Consider the following 15,406-nt stretch of genomic DNA (forward strand, 5'->3'; position numbering starts at 1 on the left):
TGAAATTATATGAATGAATTAAATGATGATTAAAGTGAAATACCTGTACTGTAAAATATTTTTTTAACCAAATCCTTGACCCATTCTTAAGTCAAGGTAGTCTATGATAATCTCTAATAAATTAAAGGCCTCATTGTTACTTAAAACTGACACTGAATGAAGAGGATAGATTTGCCATGGATCCTGGAATGGGCAATTTTAATAAGATCTGTCAGAATATTTTTAATAGCCAATGTTGTGACTGTTAGTTTAAATGTATCTATACATTTTTTACAAATGGCATTTCATTACATTAGCACAACTACACAATTTGCTATTTTCCACATTATGTTACATATTGAGTTACGTGGCAATTGAAAAGTAACAATCACCCATTGCCTCAGAGCAGCACTGTTACTGTCTATCATGTCATGTTGCCTTTTAAACAAAAAATACACATTTCAATGTGACGTGTTTGAGAGTAATATTAATATCAGCTTGATGTTCTCCATGTTGCCAGTAGTTTCCAGATTAAGCACTCATAAAACAAGAAATAAAAAGTTGAAGGTATTATATGTACAACACGTGTATCTAAGAGTTTATTGTTTTTGGTTGTTTTTTTCCCCCTCAAATATTGCATGATGACTTTGGCACATTCTTTTTGAATCTCCTTGTATACACACACACACTTTGTATCATCGTGGCGACATCTCATTGACTTCATGCATTTCCTAGCTTCTTCCCCTAACCTCAACCACCAAAAAATAATTGGCCTCAACCATAACTCTATTCAAGCCTAAACTCTAAAACCAAGTTGTGACCCTCAAAAACAACAACAAAGATACATACATACATACATACATACATACATACATACATACATACATACAGACATACATACAAAAATAAACAAATATAAAGTTTTGATAGTGGTAGGAAATAAGTCAAAGACTTATTAACTTGTTAACTGCTGTTAACAGAGAACCTCGATATTTGACGCACACAAGGCAATTTCTGCTTTCCATAATGGCAGAAGGGGAGGATATGGATGTGGAATGGGAGCTCTGCAAAGAGAACATTCAGCCTCTGAGACGTGGGAGAAACATGTCATCCTTGCTCCAGGCTCTCAGTCAAGATGGCCTCAACCCTGCCATCCTCTAACAAAGACGGGCTTTTGAGTCTGAATTGCGGCTGTACAATGGAGATGATCCACTTGATGTTTGGGACCGGTACATCAAATGGTCAGAGCAAATGTTTCCTCAGGGAGGCAAAGAGAGCAATCTGAGCGCACTGTTAGAGCAAGCCGTGACACGATACACAGACGAAAAGAAATATCACGATGATCCTCGCTATGTTGACCTCTGGATCAAATATGCAGGGTACTGCTTGGAGCGCTTGGACATTTACAGGTACATGAAAGCCCAAGGAATAGGGATCACCCGGGCGTCCTTCTACATCGCCTGGGCTGAGGAGCTTGAGAACCGTGGCGACTTCCTCAAAGCCGACTTGATCTTCCAAGAAGGACTTCATATGTTTGCCCAGCCTCTTGACAGGCTGCAGCAGTTTCACAAGTTGCTTCAGGCTCGCGTGTCCCGGCACGTGATGAAGAAAGTCGATGATAGTGACAGTGATGACGAGACCAAAGAACCTGAAAGAATTTCCCTTGCCGAGATCAAAACGCGAGGGAAGAAGGCGACCGTGCCGATCGTCAGAACTGGAGCTGCAATTAAAAGTGTCTCAAGGGGCCTGTGTTTACGCGCCGATCCCATTGAAGAAAGCAGTAGCAACAGTAAATTGGTGATTTTTGATGAGAACAAGGCAACCGCTGGCCCTTCAGAACCAAAATTCGAGCCTTGGTTGGCTCCTCCTACTGCAAGGGCAAAGGAAAATGAGAAAAAGGTGGAAAAATGGTGCGATGTCAAGATGCGCCAGAAGTCCAAATATGGAAACACACTGATGGCTGTGCCTCCTCCTAAACCCACTTTCCAACCATTTGTTGACCAGTCAGATGAGACTCCAAAAATGACGCCGTGCAAGATCATCCCGACAGTGAACAACATTTTGTCAGCACGCAAGCCCTGCAGAGACGACACTCCTCTGAAAAGGCTGCTGGAGCACCAACATCAAGCGAAAGAAGGCGAATCGGGCAAAGAGCTGGAAAAAAAGAGCATGTACTGTAAAGAGCTGCTCTTTAGCGGCACCACCGAATTCAGCTTGGAGGAACTGCGTGCCGAGCTGTACTTCAAGAAGAAGAATTCGCAGGTGGTTAGCTGCCCTGACAAGCCAGCGACTGGACCTGAAATGAAATAAAAAGGCAAGAATATTGACTGTATACTCTCCAATAGTATAAAAAATATAAATCATTAACACTGGCAATGCTTTTTAGTGCCACTATTAGTAACTCTTTTCATGTTAGGACATTTTGAAGGACCAGCAAAGAAACAAATAAAAGAAATGATGACAAATATCCAAAAAAAAAGAAAAAAAAAAAAGGAAATAAGTCAAAGACTTCCAAGTTTGAGTTGAACAGTAATTTGTTGAACTCAGTCACTTAACATTGTCTTAAAGACTAGGTGTACTTTTTGCAATTACACTTACCAGATTTTCTCTTTCAGAGTGCGAGCAGACCAAGGTGTCGAAAATGTAGACATAGCGAGATGCATGTTTACTGTAAGAGGAACAGGTCGGGGCAGTTTTATTGCTGGAAAAAGTGTACATAACCAGAGGTAATCACATATAACTGTCAGAACATTTTAGAAATGTTGTAATGCATAATACTGTTTATTAGTATAAATTAAACTGAAATGTCATATTTTATAAAATCATTACAGCCATATTTGTGTTGCCCTATGCTTTTTACTTGGATGCATGCAAAATCATTGTGTGTAAGCTTGTAAAAAGAATTGATAAGATCATCTCCTTTCTTTTTAATCATAGGGTGGAACGTCTTTGGAGAGACCTTTGGAGTGTAACGTGCAATTATTATAGTGTACTTCACGGATTGGAGGAAGAGGGCTTCCTTGACCTGTCAAAAGCTGTTCACCTCTACTGTGTTCATTATATCTTTTTACCACGACTTCGCGCCGATTTAAAACTTTTCACAGAGAGCTGGAACTGCCACCCGTTGCGCACTGAGGGAAACCTAACTCCAAATCAACTATGGATGATTGGGACGCTGCAAGCATCGGTTCCAGAGCTAGACCTGGAGCAGGTATGAAGGAAGTAATTGCTAAAAAGGTTCAGATGAAGAATCTAATCTACTTTTGTATGCAAAAGCAACTTGTAATTGAATTCAAAACATCTTCCCAGTATACCTAATGTAAACTTGTGAGCACAACTTTATGCAGTTACTGTGGGGGGGGGGGGGGGGACTATTTTAGTCAAAGTTCTTTGAGTTACTATAGCTTTCATAAATTTATTTGATATTACAGATCCCATAGGGTGAAGAGATACTACTATTGGACCATGACGGTGAACACGGAATTGTTGTACCTGCCATCCAGTGTCCTTTATCTGAAGAAGGACTTGCTGCTTTACAGCAAATCAACCCAAACATGGAGTCGTTGAGTTTTGGTCGTGACATTTATTTGCAGGCTCTCAATGTGGCAACTAGTACCTAGCGCCTAGCATCCCAGAGAGACATTTAAGTTTATGTCACAAATGAAAATAAATTCCTGTGTAAAACAGATTGACTTTTATTTCAGGAAAAACATACGTATGAACAGTCAATTATTCAGCATTTTACAAAGAAATTTCTCTCATAGGATCCAGAACAACTTGGCCTGCCAACAAAAAATCTAGAAAGCTCACAAAATGAACTAAAACAAACATTTTGAGAGGAACAGCCTGTGAGTACTCAAAAACAATTAGCGTGATTTCTCCCCCCTTTTAATTAAACTCTGTCAAATCCGGCACCAAATTTGAGAGCAGTCAGAAGATGGGATTTAAATGAATGGTAGTCGCCCATATGAGTAGTTGGGAATGTAACTGTGTTAGTGCAGGCACTGACAAGAGGGTAACATACTGTATGACCTGGCATGTGTGCCAGACAATTGTGGTCAAAATTGATTGTTATTTTAAATTGCTCTCTGTCAGACATAAGGAGGTGTTTGTGACCCTGCCCAGTTATCCACTGCATTACCTCAGGAACAGAGGGGTTTCCATCAAGTACATCTTCTGCATCTAAAAAGTAAAGAAATGTGCTGGAATTAAGTAACAAACATGTAAGAAAAAATGTTCTTTTATCAGACAAAGTTATGTTTCACAGATATTTTGAACATTATTTAAACAGGAAAAACTACAATGAAACAATCACAGGAACTAAATTTATTTACATTGTGCAATCTCAGTCATTTCATCTGTATTCACCCAAGACATGATAAATGTAGTAGAGGCTACTTATTTCAATGACCGTAACTTTCACAAGTGATTTACATACCCTCAAGTTCAAGTAGAAAGTCTTGAAAGTGTTCCAAGATTTTGGACTAAAGCGAGTGCTTTACAGAACCACGTGGGCTCATCACTGGGGCCAAGTGTGACAAAATGTAATGTGAATCCACCTGAGAAAAACAAAGGCCAAAAGGTCAGTAGTAATTATGTATTCCCAATAATGTGACAGAATTGAAGCAGCTGTAAAGGATGCAACTTATTCTCCCTTATATTCTGTTTAAAATATTTATAGTTGATTTGAATTATGGTATACTTGACTGAACATTGTTCATTTGTTATGGGGTCAATGATGTGTCATGTACAGTTTTGCCACCATGCATATCGCAATACTGATGGTGGTAATTTCTGCTGGGCTATGGGCATTAGTGCCCGACGCACCACCAACAGTGTCTTAAAAGCAGCTGTACTGCGACACCTCCCTCAACACCTCTGTGGGCCAATGTGGGTCATCAACTGGGGACGACCAGTTGTTAACGTTTCACCAGAACGTCCACTGGTGGCGGAGCGACAGCAGGGATCTCTCCCTGCCGCCCCCAGCTGATGCCCGAGGTGTTATTCGCCCCCCAACTCATGTGCTTGGAGGCCTTTGACCAGAATAAGGGAGCCTCAGCCTTCCCCAAGCCTGCTCGACTTTCTTGGACTGCCAACCAGTGCTTCAGCCTGCCGATTGCCAACTGGACCTCTTCTTGGGCTTTGTATGGATGTGTGTGTGTGTATATATATATATATATATATATATCCATCCATTTTCTTGACCGCTTATTCCTCACAAGGGTCGCGGGGGCTGCTGGCCTATCTCAGCTGGCTCTGGGCAGTAGGCGGGGGACACCCTGGACTGGTTGCCAACCAATCGCAGGGCACACAGAGACGAACAACCATCCACACTCACACGCACACCTAGGGACAATTCGGAGCGCCCAATTAACCTGCCATGCATGTCTTTGGAATGTGGGAGGAGACCGGAGTACCCGGAGAAGACCCACGCGGGCACGGGGAGAACATGCAAACTCCACCCAGGAAGGTCCGAGCCTGGACTCGAACCGGAGACCTCAGAACTGGGAAGCGGACGTGCTAACCACTCGACTACCGTGCCGCCCTATATATATATATATATATATATATATATATATATATATATATATATATATATATATATATATATATATATATATATATATATATATATATATATATATATATATATATATATATATATATTTGCCTTTGCAGCTTGCATTGTACCTAAAAAATAAAAACCAGCAGCGTCTGCTGTATCGATTTTTTTGAGCACACCCCTAGAAAACTACTCTTTGCTCTGCAGTGTGTACATATTTACAACAGACATGCCGCTTGGTTGTAAACCAGAAGAGCTACTAACAAAAACATTTTGGTCATTCAGCATAATAAACATATCCTTTAGGTATACATATGACTGTTATTATAAAATGCAAGTAAATGAATGTGAAATATCGGGATATGTATCGGCTTGAAGATCAAGTATTGGGATACATACTGTATGTATCGCAATAAGTATCGTGAGGTGGGCGGCAATACCCTGCCCTAATATATATGCAGTCAAGAAATAGTGTGAATGTGTCAATTGACCACTCTTATTTCTGAATTGTCTAATTCAGTGCAAGTTGGATTGCAAGTTTGGCTTCAACAATGAAAAACCTAAAAAAATCACTATATAAATAAAACACATGGTGTAAACAATTTAGGGTAAATAAAATAACTGCATAAATGAAATTCATTATGTTTACAATGCTGCAAGTGGGGCTCAAACCTTGCACAATTTTGCAAGTCACTTTAAGTACTTTAACAGTGTATTGTATCTGTTGTAGATCAATTTAATCGCAAGTTAATCTAATATTTTCCTCTTCTGGTGTATACAGTCTGACATAAAAACAACAATTCTTGATAAATTGTAGTCAAGTTTAAAAGTGCTAAGGTCTGCAACCTCAGCGCTAAAGACAAATTACCAAATTATCAGTTAATGCTGAACACCACTGTAAAAAACGCATTATGACAAATAGATGCATACAATTTAATGCTTTTCAAAATAAAATAAAAAAAGATTGTGCAACTTTAAATGAAAATAATGATACATGAAGGCAGTTTAAGTACCCTGAGCGAAAGGTGAAACATACCTTGTCGTCATCCCCTGCAACAAAAAGATCATGGCATTCTTTTGGTTTTGTCTTCATAACTTCGATGAGATTGTACACCTGAAGGCCTTCGGAGATCTGTTGCAGCATTGGTATGCGTTTTGTTTTCACATGCAGAACAACAGCCCTGAAAAGAAATGATTTTATTTATTTTAGCTTTTACAAATTTAACAACAGCTGTCGAAACGTGCCATCAGATGCAATAGTTTTGTCCTGGTTTGAAAAGTTTACAAAATAATTATTACCGGTTTGGAAGTTACTGGTATGAAACACTAAGAATTTTTTATTTTCTTTTTTTTTAAGAGTATTGTTGTTTTAATTTTTTTTTTTTTTTTAAGTTCCACAAGTACTGTACATGCATGTAAGGGAAATCGGTCCAATTAATTATTAAATCAATAATTGTTAATTATTAAATTAATAATCAATTGGCTCATTAATTGAAGGAGACTCAAACTTAATATTTAAATTAAGTTGAGCTTGCCTGCGGAGCACCACATCTCTTTTTGATAATTTTATCAGGATAACAGATGAGAACCTCGTTGAATCAGTCATTAAAATGAAGGTTGTGCCCTTACTACAATTTTGTGAGTTCTTTGTTCAGCTTAGAGGTCACTATAAATTGATGAAACACACACACACAGTAAACCAGGTTTTGAGTTTTGTGCACGTTTATTCTCTAACCTAGGTGGGATAATCTACTTAGAATTTAAAGAAGCAAAACTAACTACTATGATAGGAAATGAAACGAGAACTAAAATAATAAATATAATCAAAGAGGAAGAAAAGAAAAACGGTCTTAACCAAGGTGATGGATTTCTTGAATCAACCAACATGGGACCCACAATCAACCTAGTTTGCACCAATTTGTACTAGGGCGAAGGCCTGCAAAGTTGCACTTACAGATGGGGTTGGTCTGAGAAGCAGGACCCTGGATGGAGACTCGCCAAGCCCGTTTGAAGATAGAATGGAGAAGGTTCAGTTCAGGAGAGGGAGAGACAGGTCGCCCGGCTGGCCAACTGAGCGTCACGGGGTCAACCTGCTGGCTGGGAAGGGGCCCTCTTGGTGGAGGCCTCAGGGTGCTTGGGAAAAGCACCATCCGTTGAGCCTTTGCAGGGACTAAAAGCAGCGTGTTTCGCTGCGCCTGTCGCTACACGCGATGGCTTCTGTGCGTTGCCGTGTGCTGGAGGTTAAGCTAGCTGGGCTAGCCCTTTGTCTGGCAGCCGCGCCGATGGAGACCAGGAAAGAGCCAAGAGGAGCCAAGGAGCAGCGAAGAAGCGGGAGCCAAAGAGCAGCGGAGAAGAGAGCGAGCAGCAAGCAGGGAGCATGCTTTTAAATTTGGAGGGCGGCGGCCTCCACACCAGGGGGGCCGGGTGAGACCACAGTGGAAAGTTACCAGCTGAGGGAGGTTTTTGGTAGACTAATCAGATTGAATCTGGATCCCATGTGTGTTAAGATTCTAAGGTCAGAATTCAACCAATGCAACACGTACAATTGAATACCTCAAATGAAATGTTACCTAGCTTACACTGTTAAAACATGCATACACATGAAAGTTTAGTGGAGAATCTGCCACTGCAATGGAACATTTTCATGACATTTCATGGAGTCAACATTTCACAAATGGCAAACATAACATTTCATAATTCATTGTTCTGTTGCAAAATAAGAAAGTCAAGTTTCTAAGAAGGCTTTTACTGTTCTGATTTGTGTGTGTGTGCGCGCGTGCGCGTGTCAGTCAGAGCATGTGTGGCTCTTTGTGGGGGATGTTCTTGTGCTCCCCACCCCCCACAGTGGCATGTTCAGGCCACAGGAGCTCAATTCCTTTGGAACTGAGGTTGCAAAAAGTTACAACCGGCCGATAATCGTTACATTGGGTATAGATTTCCCATTCTAGTATTTGTTAACTTTTCGTCATCAAGTGTACTGTGTCTTCCTTCATTTTATTGATGAGTTGTGTTGGTGCAAGTGTCTGGGTGTACTTGTACGGGGATGAATTATAAGCTTGTCGTATTTTAGGTAGGCAATCTCTCCTCTTTCCCATGCTACTTTCATTTCTGGTATAAGTTCTTTCCGTTTTTTTTTAACAATATCAGTATAATCCTCATATTCAACCCTCAATTGGTGCGTCAAAGGATAGCTGCCTGGATACTTCTTGATTGATTCTGATAAGTGCCACTCTAGTTAGCCGTTCTTGTGACATGGTAGACCTTAAATAGTTTTTTATTAGTTTAAGCTTGGAAAAGCATCTCTCAGCTGATGCTACAGTCACTGGTATGGTAGCGGCCACTCTGAGTGCTACCCACATGTTGGGATAGATTTCTCGGAGTTTTTTCTCCTCGAGAAAAACTAAAAGTTCCATGCTTGACATATTGGATTTTGGCCAGGTAAGAAATGACTGCATCTCTGCTAAGAGTTTTTTTTTTTTTTATTTATTAGAGTACATATTGCACAAATAAGTAGACCCCGAGAAAAAGGCTTGTTAATTCCAGGCCTAGCAGACATGTTGCTCCCCATAACAGTCATGGAGCTCATAGAAAATACTAGATGTAGTCATTTTTGTTGTGGGTTGCTTTTTTTTTTTTGCATTAGTTAATTTGATTAAATTTAAGATTTTGTAATCTATGCATCCTATTACAACCTTACTTTCATGTTGTGAGTCAAGTGCGTATTCTACAGAAAACATTTTGTCAATATTTTGGAAATTATTCTTATGTTTATTGAGATATTGAACATCCATCCATCCATCCATTTTCTTGACCGCTTATTCCTCACAAGGGTCGCGGGGAGATATTGAACAAAATCTTTACATTTTTCAAAGGGGGTATACTCATATATACTGAGCACTGTACATGATGCAGCAATAGCTGATATAACTGAAATAGTCACCTGGATCTAGAAGATCGAGCTTTGTGTCACTCAAAGCACTGCTGATTGGTGCTTGACTGGCTGTTGCTTCAGCTGTACATTAAACAAAATACATCACTTCAAATTATTTTGGTGTTAAAGCAGGGAAAACAAATCCATTTGCATTATGATAGAATACAATGTCAGAAATTATGGCTGTTTGTATTAAATGCACCATCCATGCACTTACATTCAGTAGCCTTTGGTGAAGATGACACTGAAGGATTGTTTACCACAGCTTCTGCAGGTGCTTGTTGTGGCTGCAAATATTTTCTCAGCGCATCTAGTTAAAAAAAAATGCATTTACTATATCAATGTTTACATTCAACCAGCACATAATTCTTATTTTCAATAAATTAATGTGGTTATGTGAAACAATGACTTGTGCAAATCCATTTGCAGGTATCTGGACTTACTGGCTGTTTTAGTTTAAACTCAGCAAGCGTTGCCCCACTCTTGTGTGCAAAGTAGCTACTAGCATGGATGTAATGGTGCAGTAAACAAGTTACAAGCAAGCTAAGAAGCTAACGCTATTTTCGTGTTTATTTTATAAACGATGATTGACTGACATACATACCTCTACCCTGGGCCCGTTTTTCCTCCTCCTCCTTTCGCCGCTTTCTTAGTGCAGCACTTGAAGGCTTGGACCTTTTCATTGATGTCAATGTATAAACAATACAAGTGAGCCAAGCATCTATCTATCTTTCTAAAGTGCTGCCACTACACTGAGATGATATACGACCCCTCCCCCTACCTTTCATTCATTGTAAGCGGCAGCAGCGGGTCAGGTTCAGGGCGCCAGGACAGCAGGTCGTGAACTCACATTTATTTGAAATAGAAGTAATAAAAAAATATAAAAAAAAAGGAACTCAATAAAATATATTTGCTATATAACATTTTATGCTAGAAAACACGAAAGGGAGGGGAGGGCTTTTTGTGTTTTTATTTTTTATTTTATTTTTTTTCCCCTTTCTGCAATTTGGCGCCCCCTCCACAAGATGGCGCCCTAGGCGACCGCCTAGCTCGCCTGGAGCCTGGGCCGTCCCTGCTCCAGAGCCCCTATCTAGCCTGTTTTCCATGTCTCCGTAATTCAGCACAGCTGAATCTAATGAGAGCTAATCAGCAAGCTTGGCAGAAGCCTGATAACGATCCTGATCACCAATCAGGTGTGTTAGTGGAGAGAAACATGGAAAACAGGCTGGATAGGGGCTCTCGAGGACCCTGGTGTAAGAACGCAAAAAGAGGGCAAATTCGAATTACTGATATCACACGCAGACATTCTACCAAATTAAATGTAGTCTATAACCTAAGCAGTCGTACCGAAACGAGAACGTTAAATCAAAACGGAGCCGTTGGGGAAACTGTCGATTCACAGACACCCATAACAAGCGCGGTTCTCTCACGTAACGGCTAAAATTGTGCCGTTCACAAGTTACACGCACAACGCAAAATCAAAACTGAAAGTTTACATCAGAAAAAGTTTGGAAAAAGCAACACAAATTAAAGAAGACGTTTGCGAAGCTCTTAACGGCTATACCGACTCACAGGCATTACACATTCAAGTTGATATTTTAACGACATATTTGACTCGACAAAACATACACATAGAAAAAAAAAAATAGGAACACCAAAATGCTACGAGTGGCTGACCCACATATTTTGAAAAGTCAGTTTCTAACCACCAGGAACACATGCACTATCATGCATGCGTAATGCAACTCACCTTCAGCTTTTCGAAGTTAACAGCAGGTTGAAATCCAAGGGGAAAGAAAAGAAAGAAGACAAGTCTGTCTTGAGATGATATTAGTGTGTAGCTACTCCAAATCTCCACATCAGCACCGAACAGCGTGCGCCACCATCCACCTTCAAAACTCAGGAAGCTCTGCTCATGCGCAGTTGCTTCCAGTTGATCAAAGAGGCTCTCATTACGTCACCTTCTGTGATCTCGACAATAATTTCAGCACCCTGGCCAGGGGCGGACTGGCCCACGTGGGTACCGCTAGCACTTACTGCCCTCCGGACCCGCGGTCCACCGGGGATTTCCCCGGTATCCCGGTACGTGACGTAACGAGAGCCTCTTTGATCAACTGGAAGCAACTGCGCATGAGCAGAACTTCCTGAGTTTTGGAGGTGGATGGTGGCGCACGCTGTTCGGTGCTGAAGTGGAGAAGCTACACACTAATATCATCTAAAGACAGAGACTTGTCTTCTTTCGTTCTTCCCCCTTGGAATTCTACCTGCTGTTAACTTCGAAAAGCTGAAGGTGAGTTGTATTACGCATGCATGATTGTGTGTTCCTGGGACTGTGTTTGTAACGGCTCGACAGAGTCGATGAAAAACAGATCCCAGAAACGCAGGCTCAGAGGAGGAAAAACAGATCCCAGAAATGCAGGCTCAGAGGAGGAAAAACAGATCCCAGAAATGCAGGCTCAGAGGAGGAAAAACAGATCCCAGAAATGCAGGCTCAGAGGAGGAAAAACAGATCCCAGAAATGCAGGCTCAGAGGAGGAAAAACAGATCCCAGAAATGCAGGCTCAGAAGAGGAAAAACAGATCCCAGAAATGCAGGCTCAGAAGAGGAAAAACAGATCCCAGAAATGCAGGCTCAGAAGAGGAAAAACAGATCCCAGAAATGCAGGCTCAGAGGAGGAAAAACAGATCCCAGAAATGCAGGCTCAGAGGAGGAAAAACAGATCCCAGAAATGCAGGCTCAGAGGAGGAAAAACAGATCCCAGAAATGCAGGCTCAGAGGAGGAAAAACAGATCCCAGAAATGCAGGCTCAGAGGAGGAAAAACAGATCCCAGAAATGCAGGCTCAGAGGAGGAAAAACAGATCCCAGAAATGCAGGCTCAGAGGAGGAAAAACAGATCCCAGAAATGCAGGCTCAGAGGAGGAAAAACAGATCCCAGAAATGCAGGCTCAGAGGAGGAAAAACAGATCCCAGAAATGCAGGCTCAGAAGAGGAAAAACAGATCCCAGAAATGCAGGCTCAGAGGAGGAAAAACAGATCCCAGAAATGCAGGCTCAGAGGAGGAAAAACAGATCTCAGAAATGCAGGCTCAGAGGAGGAAAAACAATCTCGATTTATTTTTTGATAAACCGAAGGAACAAATCTTGCTCGCAGGCAAGACAACGAGATTTACAAAATGCACTTGCACATGGCAAGGAACACGAAGGTAACAGAAAACACTTGCAAAAGGCAAGGAGCACGAATCTAACACAAAACACTTGCAAAAGGCAAGGAGCACGAATGTAACAAAACACTTGCAAAAGGCAAGGAGCACGAATCTAACACAAAACACTTGCAAAAGGCAAGGAGCACGAATCTAACACAAAACACTTGCAAAAGGCAAGGAGCATGAATGTAACAAAACACTTGCAAAAGGCAAGGAGCACGAATGTAACAAAACACTTGCAAAAGGCAAGGAGCACGAATCTAACACAAAACACTTGCAAACGGCAAGGAGCACGAATGTAACAAAACACTTGCAAAAGGCATGGAGCACGAATGTAACAAAACACTTGCAAAAGGCAAGGAGCACGAATGTAACAAAACACTTGCAAAAGGCAAGGAGCACGAATGTAACAAAACACTTGCAAAAGGCAAGGAGCACGAATGTAACACAAAACACTTGCAAAAGGCAAGGAGCACGAATGTAACAAAACACTTGCAAAAGGCAAGGAGCACGAATGTAACAAAACACTTGCAAAAGGCAAGGAGCACGAATGTAACACAAAACACTTGCAAAAGGCAAGGAGCACGAATCTAACACAAAACACTTGCAAAAGGCAAGGAGCACGAATCTAACACAAAACACTTGCAAAAGGCAAGGAGCACGAATCTAACACAAAACACTTGCAAAAGGCAAGGAGCACGAATCTAACACAAAACACTTGCAAAAGGCAAGGAGCACGAATCTAACACAAAACACTTGCAAAAGGCAAGGAGCACGAATCTAACACAAAACACTTGCAAAAGGCAAGGAGCACGAATGTAACACAAAACACTTGCAAAAGGCAAGGAGCACGAATGTAACACAAAACACTTGCAAAAGGCAAGGAGCACGAATCTAACACAAAACACTTGCAAAAGGCAAGGAGCACGAATCTAACACAAAACACTTGCAAAAGGCAAGGAGCACGAATGTAACACAAAACACTTGCAAAAGGCAAGGAGCACGAATCTAACACAAAACACTTGCAAACGGCAAGGAGCATGAATCTAACAAAAACACTTGCAAACGGCAAGGACAGAATAGAAAACACAAAACACTTGCACCCGGCAAGGACTATACGAAATGAGACACGGAAGCAAAGACGGAATGAACAACAAAAGGCGACGCGGATACACACACGTGAATACAAAATTAACCGAGGACCAAAACAGATTCAATAACTTTACCAACAGGAGAACACTTGGACACAGGGGTGAGCAAATAATAATCCGACAGCTGGCAGTGGCTGCTCGGAGTCCTCTTATAGTCTTGATTACTAAAGCGATGCAGGTGCGGGGCTGGGGAACGCCCCCCTCGTGACGAGTTTGGGGGGCGTATTGTTCCGACTTTTGTCCTCTAAGACTACCCGTAGCCTGCGGGGGCGTAGTGTTCCGCTGGGGGAGGAGTGTTCCGTGCTTGGGGGCGTAGTGTTCCGTTCTGCGGTCTGCAATCAGATACAATTGGGCTCGTTTCAGGCACTGAAAAAACAAGAGCACAACAGGGCAGAGAACAGAACCATGACAGTGTTAGACTTTTGTAGGCCGTGGGGTGAACCCCCAAAAAGTGCCTAGAAAATGAGTTTCGCTCCACTGTCTGGGCACTACTTGTTCAATGCATTTTTTGATAGATAATACCCTTCTGAACTTTGGGTTAAAAGTTCACCCAATGTTTTCCTGCCCCAATTTTGTCACAAGCCAGAAATGCATATATAGGTAAATAAAAAACGAAAATTTTGTGCTGCAGTTTTTGGTTTTAAAACATCTTACATTAAATTTGGCAACAGAATATCATTCCCAGATGTTATAAATACATGTACCTAACATCAGAAACAAGTATTGGTGGTTTGGTGCAATCATGTGAATTTAGATCATTAAATTTGTGCCAAAAAAAAACAAAAAAAACACTTCAACTGGAAGTGACACCAGCACACGAATGCTACATTTAGCAATGTTTATGTTTCATATATGAAAACAATTTACAACCTACTACGTCATGAAAGGTACACAAGAAGCAGCATACATTGGCCAAAAATACTACCATGCACCACAAACCTGGAACAAGGCAAAATGGACTAGATGGAAATAGATGCATTCAGAGCCCAGATTATTATAACATATAGAATATTTATTAAAGTATCAGATTATGTCATCACAGCATGTTATTTATGCCCGACACACAAAATATTAATAAAAAAAAAATCAAATAAAAATCAAATGTGCATTCACAATAAAACCATGGAACTTCAATGGAACAGCTTTGTTTTGGGCATTTTTTTGTGGAAAATGGAATACAGACATTTTTATTTTTGCTTGAAAAGTGTTAAAATGGAGAGTTAACATCTTGATAATGAAACAAACAAAATGGCAGATTTTACATAGATTTTACAGCCCTGCACTGTAAAGTGTCCTCGTATGCCCTGTAATTTTCCAACCTGATGTTGTACCAGCTATGTGTTAGTGTCACTTTCTTGGCTTATGTCAGTAGACTCAGTAGTTGATGTATCTGATGAGTGAGGTATCCTGTCTAAAAGTTTGTCAGTTGTTGATAATGTCTCTACAAAAACCATTTCAGAGGTGTTGCTGGAAAGGGGTGTGAAAAACCAGCTGGGGGAAATCACACCTCAATCTTCGTTTCAGTATATCCTGCCTGAAATAGAAAATTAAAGGGAAAGATGAGCACAAGATACACATA

The 15,406-nt window shown here is 40.9% G+C and overlaps 1 pseudogene across 1 annotated transcript; it reads left to right on the forward strand.

Annotated features, from left to right (window-relative positions):
• Positions 1-603: 603 nt before the first annotated feature.
• Positions 604-3,659, forward strand: LOC144007447 (mitotic checkpoint serine/threonine-protein kinase BUB1 beta pseudogene; annotated as a pseudogene). The gene is made up of 3 exons (XR_013280174.1): positions 604-2,705; positions 2,917-3,190; positions 3,411-3,659. The product of XR_013280174.1 is annotated as a mitotic checkpoint serine/threonine-protein kinase BUB1 beta pseudogene (transcript).
• The last annotated feature ends 11,747 nt before the right edge of the window (positions 3,660-15,406 follow it).

Source organism: Festucalex cinctus, chromosome 19 (assembly GCF_051991245.1).
Source record: "Festucalex cinctus isolate MCC-2025b chromosome 19, RoL_Fcin_1.0, whole genome shotgun sequence".
In the NCBI taxonomy this organism is placed as follows: domain Eukaryota; kingdom Metazoa; phylum Chordata; class Actinopteri; order Syngnathiformes; family Syngnathidae; genus Festucalex; species Festucalex cinctus.